The 24307-nt window shown below is 38.2% G+C and overlaps 1 long non-coding RNA gene across 2 annotated transcripts in view; it reads right to left on the reverse strand.

Moving 5' to 3' along the window:
- Window positions 1–24307, reverse strand: part of LOC136834884 (uncharacterized) — a 411316-nt gene that overhangs the window by 169007 nt on the left and 218002 nt on the right. For both annotated transcript variants that reach the window (XR_010851906.1, XR_010851907.1), the window contains one exon: window positions 11547–11647. This is a non-coding gene — a long non-coding RNA (uncharacterized lncRNA). The remainder of the gene's footprint in view (window positions 1–11546; window positions 11648–24307) is intronic.

The raw sequence follows: 24307 nt of genomic DNA on the forward strand, positions 1-24307 counted from the left end.
ATATTCTTTCCCCCTATGAGACAACCCTCTTGCTTCTCATCCCCTTCCCCTTCCCCCTCCCTTTTCCCTCCCCCTTTCCACCCCCTTCCCTCTCCCCTCCCCCTCCCATCCCTATACCCTCTCCCACTCTCCTTCCCTTCCCTTCTCCCTCTTTCCCCTCCCCTCCAATTTCCCCCTCCCTACCCTTCCCTTCTCCCTTTCCCTCTCCCAATCTCCCTTCCCATCTCCCTCATTCTCCGACTCCCTGCCCCTCCCCTTCTCTTCCCTTCTCCATCTTCCCCCCTCCTCCCATTTCCCCCTCCCCTACCCTTTCCTTCTACCCCCTTCCCCCTCCCGCCTTGCAGATAAGAGTAAATAGCAGCGGCAGTAAAACTTGATACGACGAGCCTGAATAGTTGCATATTTCAGGGGCACCCTTTCCCCCAGCCGCACCCCTTCCCCAAATCATGTGGGGGTTAGAGGGAGAGGGAGAGAGAGAGAGAGAGAGAGAGAGTGGGAGAGCTGGGCTTCGAGGTCCAGCCATCTAGGAGTGTCGTTCAGTCCCACTTGCATTGTGGAGAGAGAGAGAGAGAGAGAGAGAGAGAGAGAGAGAGAGAGAGAGAGAGAGAGAGAGAGAGAGAGAGCTGACAGCGTCGTCGTCTCGCGAAGAAATAAAAGGACCCTTTCATTCCCTTTTCGGCGACCATGAAAAGCAGAATGAAGAATGAAAATGCAGAGAGAAATAATGATAAAGAAAGGAAATGTACAGGAATAACGATAATGGGAAGTGAGAGCAACAAAGGGGGAAGGAATGAAATACAAGTTCTTTTTCATCAGGACGCGAATATTTTCTGCCTCGTCTCGTGTGGGACAGAATGGAACATTTTCTGTGTAATTTTTTTTCATCCATTTTTTTTTCTTTTTTTTTGGGTATATAATAAAAATTCCAAATTCTTCCGCTGTATAATTCTGAGGCGTGGACGCTTAAGCAAGATCTCACGCGGTCTGTAGGAATAACTGTATCGTAAATCCTGGAATATCGGTTTTGAGCTCATTCTCAAAAACATTTTTGGGGGATTTTTTTCAAGGAGATATAAAGAATATTATAATATATAACAGCCTGAAGGAATAACTATATTATCAATCTCGTAATACTGCTTATGTAAAGAGTCGTTACAAAATCTTTTTAAGGATGGCTGTAAGAAAAAATAAAGGGTAATACATCACAGCCTGTAGGAATATCCATATTACCAACTCTGGAATATTGCCTATGAGTCTGGTCGAGTAAAAATATCCTTTAAAGATTTATGTGAGCAAAGATGAAGAATACAGTAACAATAAAATGAATTTAAATTACAATGTATTAAAAACGAATTTGGGGATGAATAACCTAATTATTTATTATTATTATTATTATTATTATTATTATTATTATTATTATTACTTCAGTAGATGAAACCTATTCACACGGAACAAGCACACCAAAGGGGCCACTGTATTGAAATTCAAGCTTTCAAAGAATTATTATTATTATTATTATTATTATTATTATTATAATAACAATAATAATAATAATAATAATAATAATAATAATAATAATAATAATAATAATAATTATTATTATTATTATTATTACTTCAGTAGATGAAACTTATTCACATGGAACACGCACACCAAAGGGGCCACTGACTTGAAATTCAAGTTTCCAAAGGATACTGGTTTCAACCTCCCGCCGCAGCAGACCCCCCGACACTGCAGTAGTAACTGGTCATGATACAGAGCCAGTGATTTTGCATCGCCCTGGGGGAGACGCGAACCCCCCGCGACATCTGAGTGGCATGCTACGACACTAACCCAAGGAGAACGATATCTATAGCAATTACATTCCAATTCCAGTATTTTTCGGGCGATGTAATTCCCGTAGGGTATCCGAAGCCAATGATTCCCTTTCCAGGGGTTTGGTGGATTCCAATTAACTCCTGTCCTTCCGGTGGAAACAATGAAAGGGAGAGAGGAAGGTATGAAGATACAGGAAGAAAGGGAGAAAGAGAGGCAGGAAGAAAGGAATAAAGGAAAGTAGGAAGAAAGGAAGAAAGGATCTGTGTTATCGAGGGGCCTTGTTCTTCCTATAACTGATTTTTTTTTTTTTTTTTATCTCGTTAAGTCTTCAATTTGGTTTTTAGTTTTCCGAAAAAAAAACTATTGTTCCGGCTTTTTCTGTCCGTCCTCAGATCTTAAAAACTGTTGAGGCTAGAGGGCTGTAAATTGGTATGTTCATCATTCACCCTCCAATCATCAAACATACGAAATTGCAGCCCTCTAGCCTCTGCAGTTTTTATTTTATTTAAGGTTAGAGTTAGCCATAGTCGTGCTTCAGGCAACGATATAGGATATGCCATCACCGGCCCGTGGTTAAAGTTTCATGGGCCGCGGCTCCTACAGCATTATACCGAGACCACCGACAGACGGATCTATTGTCGGTGGCCTTGATTATACGCTGTAGCGGCTGTACAGATAACTCGATTACTCCGAAGAAACTTCGGCGCATTTTTTACTTGTTTGTGTTAATGACTGGTGACTTATAAATACAGATTTATACAAACACACACACACACACACATACAAAGGTGTGTGTATTAAACAAGGAGACTGATTAAATATTTCACCTTTATTATTATGCATTGCAAATTTAATGTTTGTCCCTTTCAATATACTCTCCATTTGCACTGATACATCGCTGTAGTCTTCTTTTCCACTGGTCGAAGGCTTGGAGGAGATCAATTGCTGTCAGCTGTTTCAACACATCCGCCGTTTTCTTCTTGACAGCATCAACTGACCCAAAACGTGCCCCTTTGAGCACTGATTTCACTTAGGGGAAAAGATAAAAGTCGCACGGTGCTAAATCGGGCGAATGTGGACGGCGTTCAAGCGTAGTAATGTGCTTGTCGATCAAAATCTGCTCTACAGAACGTGCTGTGTGAGCAGGCACACGACTGCCCTGGTGAAGATTGAAACCATTTTCCCAGAGTTGCGACCGTTTTTTTTCCTGATTTTTTTCTCTCGGCTTTATCAAAGCTTCTTTATAATGATGCTGGTTAAGTGTCGTGTCGTCTGGAACCCATTCTTCTACCATTACACCCTTGATATCGAAAGACACATTGAGCACGGCTTTGAATTTTGACTTGCTTTGGCGAGCTTTCTTCGTTCCTGGTGATGACGGTGCTTTCCAGTCCAATGACAATCTCTCGTCCCGCGCCGAAGAATCTTTTGTGATATTCAAACACGCGCGCACGAGGCAGGAGGCAGTCAGTCTTTCCCATAAGCTGTGCTAAGCATTTGAAAACATTCTGTCGGCGTTTTGCGCAATTTTACTATAAAATTCAAATTGACACGTTGTTCATCTTCTGAACTGAACTGAATATAGAATTTAGGCCAAAAGCCAAGCACTGCGAACAATATGGTCATTCAGCGCTGAAACGGTAATTGACAGTGAAAGATCTGAAAGGTGTAACAGGAGGAAAACCTCAAAGCAGTTGCACTATGAATCAATTGTTAGGAGAGGGTTGAGGAAAGTAAGATGGAAGAAAGAGAATATGAAAGGAGGTACAGTAAGAGCAAACAAAGGGGGCTGCAGCTAGGGGCCTAAGGAAGGCACGCTGCAAAGAACCGTAAGTAATGCCTACAGTCCACCACACGAGGTGCACTGACAGCACTACAAACCCTGCGGGGATTGTTCAGCTTTTAAACTTAGCATTTTTTAGGCCCACTACAGAAAACACAACCAAACAAAATGGCGACTCACGATCAACTGAACGTCGCAGAGTCACGTTGCTGCTTGCATGCCTTGTTTACTGGGTGGAATTATCACAGTCTCGTTATATAATAGACATACCTCATGTATATATATATATATATATATATATATATATATATATATATATATATATATATATATATATATATATATATACATATTTGTATATATATATATATATATATATATATATATATATATATATATATATATATACAGTATATACATATATATGTATATGTGTGTGTTATGGTGTCTGCTCATATACTTCACATACAAAAACCCAAAAACACCAACCACCCACACACTAACCTCACCTTCCCTCCTCCCCCTCCTCCTCCAATGAAACTTCTACAATTTTTTCTTCTTCTCCTCCTTCTTCTTCTTCTTCTTCTTCTTCTTCTTCTTCTTCTTCTCATTCGCCTTTAATTTCCTACCGGAAAATAAGTGGCAGGAAATAGCTGCCAGATGTCGCTTCGGAATTTCGTTACGTGTAAAGTTCAACAGATACTTTCCATAACTCGCGGGTCCCGGCGGCATGTTCCCGAGATGTAACCCGAGTACTGGGACCTTTCCCTGGAAAAAGCGGGACGCCATTTCCTAAGAACTAACCATAGAATTTCCTTGAAAATAATCTCATTATGTTTCCCACACCCAAGTTATTGACAGTACACTACCTAACCTAACTTAACCTAACCTAACCTAGGGGCACGGCAAAAAAACCAGGGCTGGTGCAATACTAGCATACATCTCAGGAACTTGCGTCCCAGTGGGGGACGGGGGTAGCTTGCTTCCTGTTAAATATTAGAATTTCTTTCGCTATTATGTAGCGATGGCGATGAAGTCACTAGCCTGGGGCTGTTAATGAGGCTGTTAGCTGTTAGAGAATAGCAATAGCCTCTCCTACAGTTTCTTTGCTTTTAAATTTATGATCCTGTATTGTAAAAATTGTTATTCATTATGTTTTCCGAATATTGTTAAATCAGAGTCTGTCAGTATCCTTGGGCTGTTAATGAGGCTGTTTAGCTGTTTGAGAATGGCAATAGCCTCTCCTACAGTATCTTTGCTTTTAAATTTATGATCCTGTATTATAAAAGTAGTTATTCATTATGTTTTCCGAATATTGTTAAAACAGTATGTCAGTATCCTTGGGCTGTTAATGAGGCTGTTAGCTGTTAGACAGTAGCAATAGCCTCTCCTACAGTTTTTTTTATTTATAATCCTGCATACACAGCACATATTTATTCATTATGCTTTCCAAATATTGTTCAATCATTGTATGTCAGCAGCCTGGAGCTGTTAATTAGGCTATTAGCTGTTAGACAATAGCAATAGCCTCTCTTACATTTTATTTACTTTCAAATTTATAATCCTGTATCATGTAAATATAATGAAGTTAATACAGTGCATAGTTATTCATTATATAATTTTCGAGTACAGTTAGATCATTGTACATCAACAAACACGAACATTTATTTTTCACCCATATGCTTTAAATGATTCCGTGGGTGGAAATTTGTAACTGACAGCAAAATGTACATTCATTTTTCATTTTTATATTTATATTTATATTTTATATTTATTTGCTAATTGGCAAATGGAAGACTCTATTTTCAAATAAAATATTTTTGATTCCACATTATATTTTTCAATTTATTTTCATACTGTCAGATGATTTTCTTAATAATTTTTTCTGAGCGAAGCGCAAATTGATAAAACCTGTTTTCAACTCCGGTCTTAAAATCAACCATTGTTCTTTATTTTGGTCTTAAAGCCTTCCTTTGTGTTTTGCCCTCACGTATTTTCCAATATTATAGATTTCATTTTTGTGTCCGTTCCCGAGAGAGAGAGAGAGAGAGAGAGAGAGAGAGAGAGAGAGAGAGAGAGAGAGAGAGAGAGAGAGATTCAGATTTTATACCTGTCATACGATGTGCGCAAAACGCCCTTGTAGAGAGATTGCTTGGTTTTATGAGAGAGAGAGAGAGAGAGAGAGAGAGAGAGAGAGAGAGAGAGAGAGAGAGAGAGAGAAGAGAGAGAGAGAAGAAACGGCGACCGCACGGATAAGATCCCAAATGCATCCGATCGAACAATTTATTGATATTCCATGTTCGGTATCGGAAAAGAGTAGCCGCGCCTTAAATTCCATCTAGAATTCGTTTCTTGAATTCGCAGCTTGAATTCGGCTCTTGAATTCGGTTCCTCTAAAGCCAGAAGGGGTCTGGGTTTCCCCTCAATTCCGTAAGGATTTTACCTGTCTCTTTTGTGTTCCTTACTCTTTCTGAATTCATCCGTAAATAAGTCTCGAGGTTGTATGGTATGGCCGTCCATACTGCAGTCAAGCACGACTTAAAAACGTTAGCAATTTAGGGCATACACGCTGCAAACATGTCAGTAACTTATTGCATGCACATTACAAACATGTTGACAACTTATTGCATACGTGTCACAGACATGTTGACAACTTACTGATTACATGTCACAGACGTGTTGGCAACTTGTTACATACATGTTACAAATGTGTTGGTAAACTATTGCTTACATATTACCAACATGTTGGCAACTTATTGCATACATGTCATAAACACATGTTGGCAACTCGTTGCATACATATCACAAATATGTTGGTAACTTATAGCTCACATATTACCAACATGCTGGAAACTTTTTGCATACATGTTATAAACACATGTCGGCAACTCATCCCATACATATCACAAACATGTTGGTAATTTATTGCATACATGTCACGAACATTTTTTCCAACTTAATGCATACATGTCACAAACATGTTGAAAACAAATCAAAGACCGTAAGTGGAGAACGAACCTTTGGAAAGTGATGGATGCCAGGAGGTCATTGACTTTTGGGATAGTCACTGCATATTGAGTGGTTTTATAGACTTTATTGCTCGGAGTTAGTTTGAGGTATGTTTATATATATATATATATATATATATATATATATATATATATATATATATATATATATATATATATATATATACATATATAATATATAATATATATATTTACACGTGTGCGTATATACATATATATGTGTGTGTGAGTGTCAGCACTGAATGCTTTTCTTCTATAACCCTTAAACTGGAAATCTGCAATGAAAATCCGGAACTCCCAATACCGTATATCCGAATAGACAGCCTTACTAAAAAACGTCCGGATGGGAACCATTTGTCTGAATGTGTTCTTCGCAGCAATGATCAATCTATGGTTCGCCCTAAAAGCTCCTTTCGGCTTTCCCTCCCAAGTGAGTATCCAAGACCCTTCCTTTCTTTTTCCATCAGCCTCAGTAAGAAGAGGTAGACTGTTTCCTGCCATTTGCAGGAGGCAAATGACTCCTCCAGGATCCTCCCCTCTCCCTCGGGACTGTTCTCTCCTATCTTCTTCCTCCTCCTCCTCCTCCTCTTCGCGTGTTTCTCCTTCGTTTGGCTTCTTCTCCCCTTCAGGCAGCGGTTCCTCTAATTGGCTCCTCCGGCGAATTCAATCGCTTTCTCCCGATGCATTTGAGGCTCGACGTCTGATTCTCATTTGGGGGAATTTTTAAAGCTTGTAATTCGGTGTTGGGTTGAGATTTCTCTCTCTCTCTCTCTCTCTCTCTCTCTCTCTCTCTCTCTCTCATAAAATGGGGTTTATGAATGCTTTGGTCATCTCTCTCTCTCTCCCTCATTGCCAGAAAACCCATCTCTCTCTCTCTCTCTCTCTCTCATAAAATGAGGTTCATGAATGCTTTGGTCATCTCTCTCTTTCTCTCATTACCAGAAAACTCCTCTCTCTATCTCTCTCACCCACTCTCTCTCTCTCTCTCTCTCTCTCTCTCTCTCTCTCTCTCTCTCTCTCTCTCAAAAATGAGGTTCATGAATGCTTTGGTCACCTCTCTCTTTCTCTCATTACCAGAAAACTCCTCTCTCTCTCTCTCTCTCTCTCTCTCTCTCTCTCTCTCTCTCTCTCTCTCTCTCTCTCTCTCTCTCTCTCTCTCTCTCTCATAAAAAGAGGTTCATGAATGCTTTGGTCACTTTTCTCTCTCTCTCTCTCTCTCCCCTCTCTCTCTCTCTCTCTCTCTCTCTCTCTCTCTCTCTCTCTCTCTCTCTCTCTCTCTCTCTCTCTCTCTCTAAAAGAAAAATTCTTCTCGTCCTCATATTGATGTCCACCGACCATTATCTTTACAAAGGGGAATTAAACTTTATTATTCAAGAAATGAATACATAACTCATGCCTTAATGCTCTCATAAATCAGAATTTCATGTCCGGTAATGGGTGTGAAATATTGATGAATTGCGGCAATGATTAGTCGTTGTATCTTTGGAAAGCTGAGTCTTTTTAGGAGAGAGATAAATATAGTATATGCATATGTTTATTTATATACATATATATGTATCGTATATATAAATGTACATATATATATAATTATATATATGTGTACATTCATAAATATATAATATATATATATATATATATATATATATATATATATATATATATATATTTATATATATATATATATATATATATATATATATATATATATATATATATATATATATATATATATATATTCCAATTCTCACAGGAGCATTTTCCACTTCACACAGAAATATTTTACAAAATTCTCACAGGAGTATTTTCCAATTCTCACAGAAGTGTTTTCCAATTCTCGCAGAAGTATTTTCCAATTCTAACAGAAGTATTTTCCAATTCTCACAGGAGTATTTTCCAATTCTAGCAGAAGTATTTTCTAATTCTCGCAGAAGTATTTTCTAATTCTCGCAGAAGTATTTTCCAATTCTCACAGGAGTATTTTCCATTTCTCACAGGGGTATTTTCCAATTCTTGCAGAAGTATTTTACAATCCTCACAGAAGTGTTTTCCAATTCTCGCAGAAGTATTTTTCAGTTCTCACAGGAGTATTGTCCCATTCTCGCAGAAGTATTTTCCAATCCTAACAGAAGTATTTCCCAATTCTCACAGAACCATTTTCCAATTCTCACAGGAGTATTTTCCAATTCTCACAAAAGTATTTTTCAATTCTCGCAAAAGTATTTTTCAATCCTAACAGAAGTATTTTCCAATTCCCACAAGAGTATTTTCCATTTCTCACAGAAGTATTTTCCAATTCTCGCGGAAGTATTTTCCGATCCTCAGAGAGGATACACACAGGGAAACCACCACAACCAATGTTATGATACATCTGAGGCCTTGTGTGTATTCAGCAGCTTCTCATTTCGTAAATCGCCTTTGAGTGGAAACCCTTGACAAATCAATTTCCATCAGAGAGGCGGCAGCCTTTGAAATATGACAAACTCCCATTCCATTCTGTCAACAACTGTTTGTTTATCTGACGGGAGTAAACCCGTTTCTGATGCAGGAGGTACAGGACACACCTTTCTGGCAACTAGAGTGTTCTTTACAATAACAGAAATAACATTTTGTCTTTTTATTATTATTGTTATTATTATTATTATTATTATTATTATTATTATTATTATTATTATTATTATTATTATTATTATTATTATATTCATAAGATGAAACCTATCCATATGGAACAAGCCCACCAAAGGGGCCATTGACTTGCAATTCGAGCTTCCAAAGAATATTATGGTGTTCATTAGGAAGAAATGCACAAAAGACAGCTGGAAACTTATTCTTTTAAAAGTTTTTCGGGATCCAAGGGAATAGCAAGTCTTTGAGGCCTCATGGAAAATATATGAATACATTTGACGGAGGAGGAGAAATGCCTTTGTGGAAAACTAGCCAATTCTCTCCTATCACACCAAAATAGTTTTTTTTTAATTACAGGAGGAAAAATAAACAATTGACTTTTAGGCATAAAATAAGATTTTTTATAATATACTTTTATCATTTTATGAATATTTATCAAATATGGCTTATTTCACATAAATGGACATAGTTGCTACAGTGAAAAGTCAACTTTAAATAAAGAGTATAACAGTAAGCAACTATTTATAAAATGCCAGTTGTTACAGATATATATATATATATATATATATATATATATATATATATATATATATATATATATATATATATATGAGTGTGTGTGTCTATGTCCTCGTTTTGTCCAACAATGCCTTCCTCCCTTCTTCCTTCCTTCCCTTTACATCACAGAGGAGGAGGAAGTATTCTGTTCCCTCGGAGGCTGAAACCAGGAGCGTTCGAGAGAGACTCCTTCAATATGCAAGGGCCCAAGAGCCGCCGCCGCCCCCAACCCCCCACCCCTTCCCCCTGTCACCCCAACCCCCCGCCCGCTACTGCTGCTGCTAAGGCGCCTCTCGGCTCGACTAGCCGCCATCGACACTTTGCTCGTATAATTGATGCAGGTGGGGAGGGAGAGAGAGAGAGAGAGAGAGAGAGAGAGAGAGAGAGAGAGAGAGAGAGAGAGAGAGAGAGAGAGAGAGAGAGAGAGAGTTTATTGGAAAGCGGTACCATCTCCCTCCCCTCACACGAGGGACAAACACCTTTCTCTGGCGATTATCGGGTTTTCTTGGGCCATTTTAGCGTTCAGGTGAGCCGTCAAGAATTCGACATATTAGCGCTTCTTTATGAGTCTTTCAAACTGATTTTCATAAGCTTGCCTCGTCCCTTCCATGGCCAACCCCCCTCCCACCCCTAGCTGCTGCGACCCCTTTCATTCCTTTTACTGTACCTCCGTTCACATCATCTTTCTTCCATCTGAATTTCTTCAACCCTCTTCTAATAATTATTCCTTAGTCCAACTGCAAAAGTTTTTTTCTTCTATTGCACCCAGTGGGGTCGCTATTGGTGGGGGTCAGTGATGCTCGGTGGCCCCCCCAAGTCAGATGCTTGGCTGTCCCCCCCAAAGTTGAAATACCCTTCGAAGCTAAACTTTGACCCTTACATTGTTCAGTACATTTGCATGTAATACGAGTTGAAAACTAATTGAAAACTGAGCTCTGTAATTTCAAATACAGGTTCACTAGTTACTAATACTATTATATTCATTCATTCACACAGACGTATACCTTCGAGAATGGTATATTTTACTAATTACAGAATTGGTACATTAGTTTTGCAAATACAGGTTCACTAGTTACTAATACTAATCATATTCATTCATTCACACAGACGTATATCTTCGAGAATGGTATATTTTACTAATTACGGAACTGGTACATTAGTTTTGTATAATTTCCTTTAGCCCCCGCCCAAAAATATCTTGGCTCACCTATGCCCGGCTACGCCACTTGCACCTTTCAAACCTTTTTACTCTCAATTTCCCTTTCAGCCCTGAATGACCTCATGGATAAGTCCCATCACTTGGCCTCTGCCCTGAATTTTGTATTCCATTCCATTCCATGAGCTTACCTTGAAAAAGTACTGTCATTCCTTTTTGAGACCGTGTGAATCTGTGTATAGGAAAATCGAATTGATGGATAAACTTCCCTAGGCAATATGCTGTCGCTTTCATTTGGGACACAAAAACCTTTATAAAAATCTATTTGACTACAGATGAATCAGGCGGTGTTATTCTGTGTATAGGTACACTGAATTAACATTGATAAACTTACCTTGGGAAGGTATCATCGCCTCTATGTGAGGCACAAATACTTTTTCAAACAATTATAAGACAACAGATGAATAAAATTTACTTTCAAAGATCCACCAGTAATATTAAAAACAGGCATAAAATATAGTAGATTAACATTAACTTTATAACTCGCCCAAAGCGGGCTGATGAATTACTGAAAACTAACCTTTTTTTGGACTGTACAGGGCAGTCGAAATATTCTGCAGTGTCGTAATATGTTAAAGGAACGGGGAATTCCATTCAGACCCACTCTTCTTCTTGACAGACCTGAATGAATAAATAAAGATTATTATTATTATTATTATTATTATTATTATTATTATTATTATTATTATTATTATTATTATTATTATTATTCTGAAGATGAACAACATGCATATGGAACAAGCATACCAAAGGGGGCCATTAACTTGAAATTCAAGCTTCCAAAGGATATTATTATTATTATTATTATTATTATTATTATTATTATTATTATTATTATTATTATTATTATTCAGAAGATGAACCCTACTCATATGGAACAAGCCTACCAAAGTGGGCCATTGATTTGAAATTCAAACTTACAAAGAATACAGTGTTCATTTTGAAAGACATTACAGAAGATAACATGAAATACAGAAAGGCGAGATCAGTTGGTAAAAAAAAAAAAAAGATAAGCCTATAAATTAATAAATAATTCATTCGGCATTCGGAGGAATAAACTAGATGTTAATAAAACTGTTTTCGTTTTTCTTTTTTTTTTTTGTTTACAAGACCCTTCCTCTTTGCAATGTTCAGTGGACTTCAATATGAGGACGAGAAGAATTTGACTCTGAGAGAGAGAGAGAGAGAGAGAGAGAGAGAGAGAGAGAGAGAGAGAGAGAGAGAGAGAGATGACCCAGGCTCCTATGAACAAGGTTATGAGAGAGAGAGAGAGAGAGAGAGAAATGAACAAGGTTTCCACGAACAAGATTTTGGATGAGAGAGAGAAAGAGAGAGAGGGGGGGGGGGAGATTTCTGTTAATGATAGAGAGAGAGAGAGAGAGAGAGATGAACAAGGTTTCCACGAACAAGATTATGGATGGGAGAGAGAGAGAGAGAGAGAGAGAGAGAGAGAGAGAGAGAGAGAGAGAGAGAGAGAGAGAGAGAGAGAGAGCAAATAAAACAGGAACTGTTGTAACCAGAGAGTAAAATCAGGCGGCGCAGTTCGTGAGGTGACTGCTCCCTACAGTTCTAAATGAGATCATTAATTAACAGCAAGTGAATTGAACATACGAATTGGGTTTAATGAGGTCATGTAGTACATGACCTGCTTTGCATAGAGTGAGCCCAGCTGAGAAGCTGAGAAAACTGACAGTTGTCAGAATATACCAGTATCTCTATATGGGTTTTTAATTTTTCTGCAAAAGAAAACTACTGAGATGGCTTTGTCTGTCCGTCCGCACTTTTTCTGTCCGCCCTCAGATCTCAAAAATTACTGAGGCTAGAGGGCTGCAAATTGGTCTGTCGATCATCCACCCTCCAATCATCAATCATAACAAATTGCAGCCCTCTAGCCTCTGTAGTTTTGATTTTATTTAAGGATAAAGTTATCCATAATCGTGCTTCTGGCAACGGTATAGGATATGCCACCGCCGGGCCGTGGTTAAGTTTCATGGGCCGGGCTCATACAGCATTACACCGAGACCACCGAAAGGTAGATCTATTTTCGGTGGCCTTGATTATACGCTGCAGCGACTGTACAGAAAACTCCACTGCGCCGAAGAAACTTCAACGCATTTTTTTACTTGTTAATATAAAGCTTACTAGTTGGCTACAGCATTCTGAGACAGGTGTGTAATTATTAAAAATTACATTTCTGTAATTAGATAATATTAATATACAAGAATATAACTTAATTTTGAAAGAGATTTAGCTGAAGAATGTCTGATTGTACTATAGTCAGCGTAATGATATTTTTTATTTTAAACCCAGTTCCCATTTTCTTTGTTATATTTGTCAAAAAAAATAGAAAACTGATTTTATCTACAAGTTCCCATCTTTACAAGGTTGCTTTAATCTATTATCATGAGAGAATATCCATCTTTATAATATTCCTTTAACCCAATGTCATAAAATCAAGATTTTATCAAGAAAATTATCGACATTCAAAGACCAATTTGATCCCACATCCCGTTTTCTATACCATCTTAGATCGTTTTCTATACAGCCATTCATTAAGGGATAACAACGTTGGGAACAGGCTTTATAATACTTAAATATGATGCAATCCAGGCTTCAGCTTTCCCCTCGCCGTTAACGAGGTATCTCGTTAAGGCCAACTGGAATTAAATAACCCGTGGAATACAATCGACAAAAGCGCCGGCGAAAAGTTCATTAACACTAATGAGTCGGGCGTCTGGGCCTTTGTGTCTCTAATCATTCATAGTTCTATGAAAATAAACTCATGTTGTAGTTTGCATCTATAAAGTAAACCCTGCGTGGGAACATACAACAGATTTTTCATCTAGATTTCAGGTATTTTGCTTAATCATTCATAGTTTCTATGAAAATAAACTGTTACAGTTTGCATCTATAACGAAAACCCTATGTAGGAACCCACTATAGATTTTTTCATTTAGTTTATAGGCATTTTGCTTAATCATTCATAGTTCTATGAAAATAAACTGTTACAGTTTGCATCTATAACGAAAACGCTACGTAGGAACCCACCATAGATTTTTCATTTAGTTTATAGGCATTTTGCTTAAACATTCATAGTTCTATGAAAATAGACTATGCTAAAGTTTGGAAGGAACAAAATGAAAAAGAAAATAGAAAATAGCCCTCTGACCTAAACCCGAAACACGCCCCCCCCCCACGACCCAACGCCACTGCCAGGGGGCGCGAGGTTCCCCCTGGTCCATCAAAGATGTCGAAGCGATTGACTTCACTCTGTAGACAGCCATTTGATTCTGTTTATCAACTTCCGGTTAAATTGGGTCGGAAGGTCTCTCTCTCTCTCTCTCTCTCTTCCTCTCTCTCTCTCTCTCTCTCTTCCTCTGTTTATCTCTCTCTCTCTCTCTCTCTCTCTCTCTCTCTACCACCCTGTTTCTCTATCTGTCTGTCTCTCCCTCTCTCTCTGCTTATCTCTCACTCTCTTTTTTGTTTCTCATCTCTCTCTCTCTCTCTCTCTCTCTCTCTCTCTCTCTCTCTCTCTCTCTCTCTCTCTCTCTCTCTCTCTCTCTATATATATATATATATATATATATATATATATATATATATATATATATATATATATATATCACCCTGTTTCTCTCTCTGTCTCTGTCTGTCTGACTGTCCCTCCCTCCTCTCTCTCTCTCTCTCTCTCTCTCTCCCCTTCTCAGTCCCGACGGCGGCTGTCTGCCGGACTTTGAAGAGTGCCCGGGCCCAATCGGACCCAATCAGATTTTCGTAAAAGCTGGGTTTGGGGAAGTTCCCGGCCGTCCGCTATTTGCTGTGATCGTCTAAGGTCTGCGATGGGGGTGAGAGGAGATGGAAAGGATGATAATAATAATAATAATAATAATAATAATAATAATAATAATAATAATAATAATTGTTAGTTACATATATATATATATATATATATATATATATATATATATATATATATATATATATATATATATATATATATATATATATATATATATATATACATACATATATATACAATCCCCTCCAGGAAGAGACCCCGATCTTCCTGATCTTGCCAGAAATACGTCAGGAATGATGAGGAATTAAATTTCGCCCAACCTTCCGGAGATCTGCTCTCTAACAATATATCTGTCTACAGATACGACCTCAGCCTTCACTCTGTCAGTATCAATGAAGGTCCCTCTCGCCCGGAGGACGGTGCTGGTCATTCATTTCCTTCTATAAATTCTTTCGTTGTCTGAGCTTCATTTTTTATGTTTGGAAAGTAAAAACGTAGGTATATTTATATGTATATATATATATATATATATATATATATATATATATATATATATATATATATATATATATATATATATATATATTGAATCTACTGGTCACTTTTACCAGGTACGTAGGTAATTGTAATAGCCACAATGTCCTCTTAACTTTCTCGAATTCTTCGCGTTTTTGTGGATACGCTTGTCGCTACAAAGCCTTAAGATCCAAATGCAAGAAATATGAAGAAATTCTGATGTCTGGTAGCGGGAAACGAACCCGGGTCCCCTAATCGGAATGAGGTACCTTGTCGACCTGACCAAGAGAATTCGAGAAAGTTTAGAGGGCATTGCTGCTATTACAATTACATATACATATACATACATATATATATATATATATATATATATATATATATATATATATATATATATATATTATATCTGTGAGTTTTTCTTTGCAACCATTTTAAAGTTATGTGGAATTTGTGCTTGCGTAAAAAACATTTTATCTAAGTATTACATTTATGTGGATCCTGAAAAAATAAAACCCTTTGCATATTTCAAATGTATTTCATGGAAAAGCAAATACAATTGTTTGCAGTATTTTTTTTTTACATTTCGTTTTAGCCAATGCATGGAATATTATCGTTACGAGAAATGGAAAATGAAAATATTAATTAAAAACTATTTAACATTCATGAAAAGTAAACCTGCATTATTTAGAACAGCGTGCTTCCCAGTAAGTGATATATAAATATATATATATATATATATATATATATATATATATATATATATATATATATATATATATATATATATATATATCTGTAATATATATACACATATATATACACACAAAATACTGAAATTGTTAATGGAAGTATGATGAATTCACTTATTCTGGATAACATTTCTGCTAAAAATAAAATTCCCTTCCCACACTCAGAGCTGAAATGATTAATCTATTTACTGTCGACCATTTTCCTTAAAATACATTATACTGTACACAAGTCCCTTATTCGTCTCAGCACTGGACTGTTGGACTGTGGAACAGTCTCCCTACTGAGGATGCCGTGTAGTTTATTTAATTTTTCTTTTTTAATAAGTGATCTCTTCATTTTGTATTTCTTATTATCTTCTGTTACTTCTTTCTAATGAACATCATATTCTTCGGAAGCCTGAATTTTAAGTCAATGGTCCCTAATAATAATAATAATAATAATAATAATAATAATAATAATAATAATAATAATAATAATAATACCCCCGTGGGATCGAACTCTGGCCTTATGCTCACATATCCATACAAGATTAATACTAGTTTCGAAGAGTGCCAACCATATTTTCCATATCACAACTCCTTTTGAAAATATTGTCTGCAAGAGTCGTTGTTTGGGGGACCTGTAGAATATCGACCGATCATCCTTTTGGTCGAGAAACGAGTCTATATTGCTGTAGGTATCTCGTGTATATTTTTTTTTTTGTATATTTTTGTATCTGGGTTAAGATACCTGAGAATATTACTTGCGAAAGCTTTACCGCTCAAAGCCTGTCGTCACAGCAACTTTAAATCGCCAGAATCATTTGATATTCCGCCTCGTTTCGCCGAGGGAAGAGGCAGCAGTGGAACTCTATGCAAATTGACAGTACATGACCTCATTAGCCCTCATTCGTATGTGCATTTCGGCCGAGAGTTCAATCAACACTGGCCCCCGCAGGGAGGTTAGCGCCGTCAGTGCACCTCACGCTGTGCAATGTAGGCAATAACCAAGGCCGAGAGAAAGAGAAGGTCTGCTTACTTCCCCACCCCCAAAATCCCCAATGTGGGCGGAGCCTGTCTACCTCCTTATTCCGTCAGCAGACACCTCTAAGATACGTCATCGCCTACGTAGTTACCCCAGGTGGGGCGACTCCACCCAATTGGGTAGACCTCGCATCTCTTGGCCTTGGGCAATGCTATATAAAAGTTTCCAGTGTCCCTTCAGCCCCTAGCTGCAACTCCTTTCATTTTTTTGACTGTACCTCCGTTCATATTCTCCTTCTTCCATCCGACTTTCCTCAACCCTCTCCTAGCAATTATTTCCTAGTGCAACTGCGAGGTTTTCCTCCCGTTACACCTTTTGAGAAACCTTTTCACTCTCAATTTCCCTTCCAGCGCTGAATGACCGCGTTCCTTATTACTTGGTGAAGGTCGTTTGCAGCGTCCCTTAGGCCCTTAGCTGCACCCCACTTTTTTTTTAGCATTTTACTTGACCTCCGTTTCCATTTCCTTTCTTCCATTTTGCTGTCCAACCACTCTAACTTAATTTTTTTCACTGTCTTAATCGCTGAATGGCCGGAAGTGCCCCAGTGCTTGGGTCTATGGCATAAATTTTTCAGTAAAGAATTTTAATGATTGTTTCAGACCGGACGTCAATAAAGTCTCTGGTCTTTTGTTTTTAAACCTAATACCGTCATTTTAATTAAGGTTATTTTATGAGATTATATACACAGTATATACTATATATGTTTGTGTATGTATATATATAATATATATGTATATATATATATATATATATATATATATAATATTATATATATATATACATATAATACATATATATATAAATTATATATATATACTGTATATATATATATATATATATATATATATATATATATATATATATATATATATATATATATATATATATATTTCCCAACAAGGCGCACCACTTTCCTGTGGCTCTTTCTCTTGTCTCGTCGTATCCTCTCCCCAGCTCTTCAGCTGCATCAATTATAGAGGGAGCGCCCAGCAGTGTCGATAGCGACGCCGGACACGACAGGAGGCAGTTGTGAACCTTTGCTTATTGGAGGAAAGTTTCATTTATCTCGAGGCCTGGGAATAATCGCCGCTCTGAAATTGAGGAAGGGATGCTGGGCGGGGCTTTTGATATAAGCAGAGGAGTATTGGGGCATGTTGCCAACGTTTGTATATATGACATTTTTCCGTGCATGGACGCGCCTTTAGTTTGAACATGAAAAGTTATCGATAAAAACTCTTCAGATCAGCTATCTGATTATAAATAAACGAGCTTGATGGCGCGCGCTACGCTGAGCTGGAACCTGGCGCTGCCCGTCAAGTCTTCCCTATTCTCCTGATCAGCTACCTACCCCGCCCCCACCCGGGGTGGACGAACAGGTTTGCAGGAGGAGGGTGGATGCCTCATGTTTCCCCTAGCCTCCCGATCTCCTACCTACCCAGCCCTAACCCAGGGTGGACAAACAGGTTTGAAGGAGGGTGGATGTATCATGTCTCCTCTACCCTCCCGATCTGCTACCTACCCAGCCCCCACCCGGGGCGGACGAACAGGTTTGCAGGAGGAGGGTGATGTGTCATGTTTCCCCTAGCCTCCCGATCTCCTACCTACCCCGCCCCCAACAGAAAAAGATCCACCTAGATTTTATTATCATAAATTCATCATATTATTGCTAACTATAGTACACTTAAATGCTTACGCTCATGACGCAGTAAACGTTTCTAAAAGGGACAAAACGAGAACCGTTACATAATACGTCTTAGGTGTTGGGTGTTCAACGCAGTACCTCGTTCCCTAATTCCCTCTGCTGTGGGTGGAAACTATTCTAAGCGAGGGAATTTCCACAGCAAAGGCGCCGTCTGGAAAAATGACCAATTCCATTTCATTCCGTCAACAACTGTTTGTTTATCTACGGCGATGATAAAGGCATTTCGCGGTACAGGGAACCTTTGGATGTGGATGGTGAATGTTCCCTTACGCTAAGGAAATGAGTGTTTAGACACGCGAGGTATAGTAAGAGTTTAAGTTTTCTCTGAGGATGAACAGAAGAAATTTCTCTGTAAGGAAGTTTGGATCTTTCCTAGGTAGTGACAATCAAGGGTTTTAACCTGGTACTTACCGTAAAAACTTAGACAAAAGACTGTAAATATCATATAAAGATAATGACCCCCCCAAGAAATATTAGTCTATGATCAGTTTATGACAGAAATAAGAAATGATATCTCTGTCGACACGTTAACCCTTACAAAAGATTGGTTAATAAGAAATGGGCTCACTGTGATGAAATTAACATGAAACCTGGAAATTAAATCTAATACGTACTGGAAGCAGTTATTCTCTCTCTCTCTCTCTCTCTCCACATACAAACTTCCATCGATTCCATAATCAGTGTAAGCTAATTTTGTACCCATTACTCGGCATGACATTCGTAATTTGTAAAGTTAAATTCCCTTTAAAAAAGTAATGTTTAGAGAGAGAGAGAGAGAGAGAGAGAGAGAGAGAGAGAGAGAGAGAGAGAGAGAGATGATCAAGGCTTTTATGAGCGTTATTTTATGTAACAGAGAGAGAGAGAGAGAGAGAGAGAGAGAGAGAGAGAGAGAGAGAGAGAGAGAGAGAGAGAGAGAGAGAGAGATGACCAAGGCTTTTATGAGCGTTATTTTATGTAACAGCGAGAGAGAGAGAGAGAGAGAGAGAGAGAGAGAGAGAGAGAGAGAGAGAGAGAGAGAGAGAGAGAGATGACCAAGGGTTTTATGAGCATTATTTTATGTAACAGAGAGAGAGAGAGAGAGAGACACACAGAGAGAGAGAGATGATCAAGGCTTTTATGAGCATTATTTTATGTAACAGAGAGAGAGAGAGAGAGAGAGAGAGAGAGAGAGAGAGAGAGAGAGAGAGAGAGAGAGAGAGAGGACCAAAGATTTCATAAGCATCATTTTATTAGAGAGAGATATATATATATATAGAGAAAGATAAATTGAGAGATAGTTAAATAAAGAGAGAGAGAGAGAGAGAGAGAGAGAGAGAGAGAGAGAGAGAGAGAGAGATCAGCCTAGCAACGAATAATAAGCTTTAAAAATCCCCCCAAATGAGAATCAGACGTCGAGCCTCAAATGCATCGGGAGAGAGAAGGCGATTGAATTCGTACTGAGGAACCAATTAGAGGAACCGTTGCCTGAAGGGAAGAAGCCAAAAGAAGAAGAAGAAGAAGAAGAAGAAGAGTCCTTTAGAGGAGGAGGAGGAGGAGGAGGAGGGATCCTAGGCCCTCGGGGATACTTGAGGACTCTTTTGCTTCCTGCAAACAGTAGGACCAATAACTTCTTTGTAGTGGTAAGAAGAATGCAGTAATTGAGCTGTGCATATTTGCATGCGAGTTCTTATATTAATCTTTGTTGTGGGAGAGTAACTGGGTTTACCCACTTTGTTTAAGTATTTTAACTGTTAAATAATTGTGCAACATACACATACGCACACACACACACACACAAACACACACACACACACACACACATATATATATATATATATATATATATATATATATATATATATATATATATATATATATATATACCAGTGTGTATATATATACAAGTATACGTCCCACAGCCACTCTCAACCATCCCCCACCAACGCTGAACAGAAATCAAATAATGGAAGGCCCGACACTCCGAGCAAGCTGCAATCATAATTGATTATCTTTTTCCAAAAATGAGAGCACCTGGGAATTACCGCCAGTTGGCGCAATCAATTCGCTTTCAAGATCTCCTGATTGGAAATTAAGCTTTTTGGCTTTCCTTTTTTTTTCGTAGAGCAAAAGGATTTTGAAGCGAATGAAAAGACAGTGACCTCGGCTGACCTTCGATGGTCTTATTTTTTGAGAAGAAGAAGAAGAAGAAGGAGAGGAATGGAAAAAGAAAAGGAGAAGAAGAAGAAGAAGAATGGAAAAAGATAAGAAGAAGAAGAAGAAGAAGAAGAAGAAGAAGAAGAAGAAGAAGAAGAAGAAGAAGAAGAAGAAGAAGAAGAGGAGGAGGAGGAGGAATGGCAAAAGACAAGAAGAAGAAGAAGAAGAAGAAGAAGAAGAAGAAGAAGAAGAAGAAGAAGAAGAAGAAGGGGAGGAATGGAAAAAGAAAAGGAGAAGAAGAAGAAGAGGAAGAATGGAAAAAGACAAGAAGAAGAAGAAGAAGAAGAAGAAGAAGAAGAAGAAGAAGAAGAAGAAGAGGAGGAGGAGGAATGGCAAAAGACAAGAAGAAGAAGAAGAAGAAGAAGGAGAGGAATGGAAAAAGAAAAGGAGAAGAAGAAGAAGAGGAAGAATGGAAGAAGAAGAAGAAGAAGAAGAAGAAGAAGAAGAAGAAGAAGAAGAAGAAGAGGAGGAGGAGGAATGGCAAAAGACAAGAAGAAGAAGAAGAAGAAGAAGAAGAAGAAGAAGAAGAAGAAGAAGGAGAGGAATGGAAAAAGTAAAGGAGAAGAAGAAGAAGAAGAATGGAAGAAGAAGAAGAAGAAGAAGAAGAAGAAGAAGAAGAAGAAGAAGAAGAAGAAGAAGACGAAGAAGGAGAGGAATGGAAAAAGACAAGAAGAAGAAGAAGAAGAAGAAGAAGACGAAGAAGAAGAAGAAGAAGAAGAAAGAGGAGGAGGAGGAATGGCAAAAGACAAGAAGAAGAAGAAGAAGAAGAAGAAGAAGAAGAAGAAGAAGAAGAAGAAGAAGAAGAAAGATAAAAAGAAGAAGAAAAATTTTCTTGACCTCTAACCGTGATGCTAATTTGTATCAGATAATCCGACATAATTGATGGATTAATTTCAGGGTAGAATGTGTTAACACACATTAATCAAGCATTCTGGATATTAGTGAGAGAGAGAGAGAGAGAGAGAGAGAGAGAGAGAGAGAGAGAGAGAGAGAGAGAGAGAGAGAGAGAGAGATTGTTTTTCATTATTTCATATGAATATTAATGTAAAATAAAATATTAAAATTAGAACTTTTTTAATATCCAAGAATATCTTACCTTTATTTTGCTAAAATTGAAGAGGTTATTTGGCAATATTTTCGTGTTTGTACAGTGTATATATAAACATGTGTTTATACATATATGTATACATGTAAGTATATATATATATATATATATATATATATATATATATATATATATATATATTTTATATATATATATGCATGTATATATATATACATTTATATGTTTATATATATTTCATAAAGGTTTTCCCTGCTCCTTAATTCTATCCTGACTGCCTCATGTATCCAAAAACCTATCAACACTTTTTTTTTATTTATTCCTCTTTTATTCCTCATCTCAGGAGGAATTATGACCTCGACCATCACTCGAGAAACTCCTTCGTTCAAAAGTCGCGGGGGACGACCTGAGATGACCTCTTAGTATGCAAGTGCTCAGATAAAACGGTTTGGGTTTACGATCGCCGGCCTCAGAGACTTTACACGTTCCGCCTCGAAAAGAATCTTTATTGGAAGTGGGAGGGGAATGAGGAGGGGGAGAATGAAGGGGGAAATAAGGCAGGGAAAATGAGGGAGGAAAAATGAAGGGGGAGATGAGGGGGGAAAAATTAATGAGGTAAAATTAGGGAGGAAAATTGAGTGATGAATATGAGCGAGGACAAATGGAGGAAAAATGAGGGAGGAACAATGGGGGAGGGAAAATGTGGGAGGGAGAATGAAGGGGAAAATGAAGGGGGAAATGAGGCAGGGGAAACGGAGTGATGAATATGAATGAGGAAAATGAAGAAGGAAAAATGAGGGAGGAACAATGGGGAGGAAAAATGAGGGAGGGAAAATGAGGAAGGAAAAATGAAGGGGGTGTAATTGAGGGGGGGGATGAGGGAGGAAAAATTAGGAAGGATAAATGAGGGAGGAAAAATTAGGAAGGATAAATGAGGGAGGAAAAATTAGGAAGGATAAATGAGGGAGGTAAAATGAGGGAAGAAAACTGAGGGAGGAACAATGGATGAGGAAAAATGAGGGATGAGAAATCACAGAAGAAAAATGAGTGTAGAAAATGAGGGAGGGGAAAATGAGGGCGGAAATGAGGGAGGAAAAATGAAAGGGGGAAATAAGGGGGAAACAATGAGAGAAGAAAATGAGGTAGGAAAACTGAAGGGAGGACAATGAGGGAGGAAAAATGAGGGAGGAAAATGATTGAGGAAAATTAAGGGAGGGAAACGATTGAAGAAAATGAGGGAGCTTCAAATCTGTCCAGAAAAAAATGAACCTCTAATAATTTTTAATTTCAAAACAATTTGTCTTCTTCTTATATGATAACATTATAAAGTAATGTTAGTAAATAATATTCTGGAATTACTTAGAACCTCTAGCTGCTATAACCCCTTTCGTTCCTTTTACTGGACCTCTTTTCATATTCTCTCTTCCGTCTTACTGTCCTCAACAATTGATTCATAGTGCAACTGTTTTGAGGTTTTCCTCCTGTTACACCTTTCAAGCCTTTGACTGAACGACCTCACAGGTCCCAGTGCTTGGCCTTTGGCCTAAATGCTATATTCAATTCAGTAGTGAAACAAAAAGTATTTATTGGGAAAAGCTGTCTCGATTACGCGAAAGAGTTTGATTCCATTTTTGAGGGACAAATATTATTACTTTGTGTTTCCAGCGCCGACTTTATGCTTAGGTAATACTTTAGCTTGAATTTCCTTATCAGGTAAAGCAGCTTTACACACTCACTTAAGCTTTTCCACTTCGATAAATAGCAGTAGAAATTTTATCAAATGGATTTACATGCCAGTCCTTTCAAGTAGTGGACTGATAAGGTCAGGAAAAGCGAGAGAGAGAGAGAGAGAGAGAGAGAGAGAGAGAGAGAGAGAGAGAGAGAGAGAGAGAGAGAGAGAGAGAGAGAGAGAACGTTCACAGCTGTACACTTTGACATGGCTTGAGAGAGAGAGAGAGAGACAGAGACAGGGTGAGAGACAGAGAGAGAGAGCGAGAGAGAGAGAGAGAGAGGGAAAGAGAGAGAGAGAGAGAGGACCTTTACGGCTGTACACTCTCGTATGAGAGAGAGAGAGAGAGAGAGAGAGAGAGAGAGAGAGAGAGAGAGAGAGAGAGAGAGCGAGAGAGAGAGAGAGAGAGAGAGAACATTTATGGTTGTACGCTCTCACGCGAGCGAGAGAGAGAGAGAGAGAGAGAGAGAGAGAGAGAGAGAGAGAGAGAGAGAGAGAGAGAGAGA

The sequence above is a fragment of the Macrobrachium rosenbergii genome, chromosome 54 (genome assembly GCF_040412425.1).
Source record: "Macrobrachium rosenbergii isolate ZJJX-2024 chromosome 54, ASM4041242v1, whole genome shotgun sequence".
Taxonomy (NCBI): Eukaryota; Metazoa; Arthropoda; class Malacostraca; order Decapoda; family Palaemonidae; genus Macrobrachium; species Macrobrachium rosenbergii.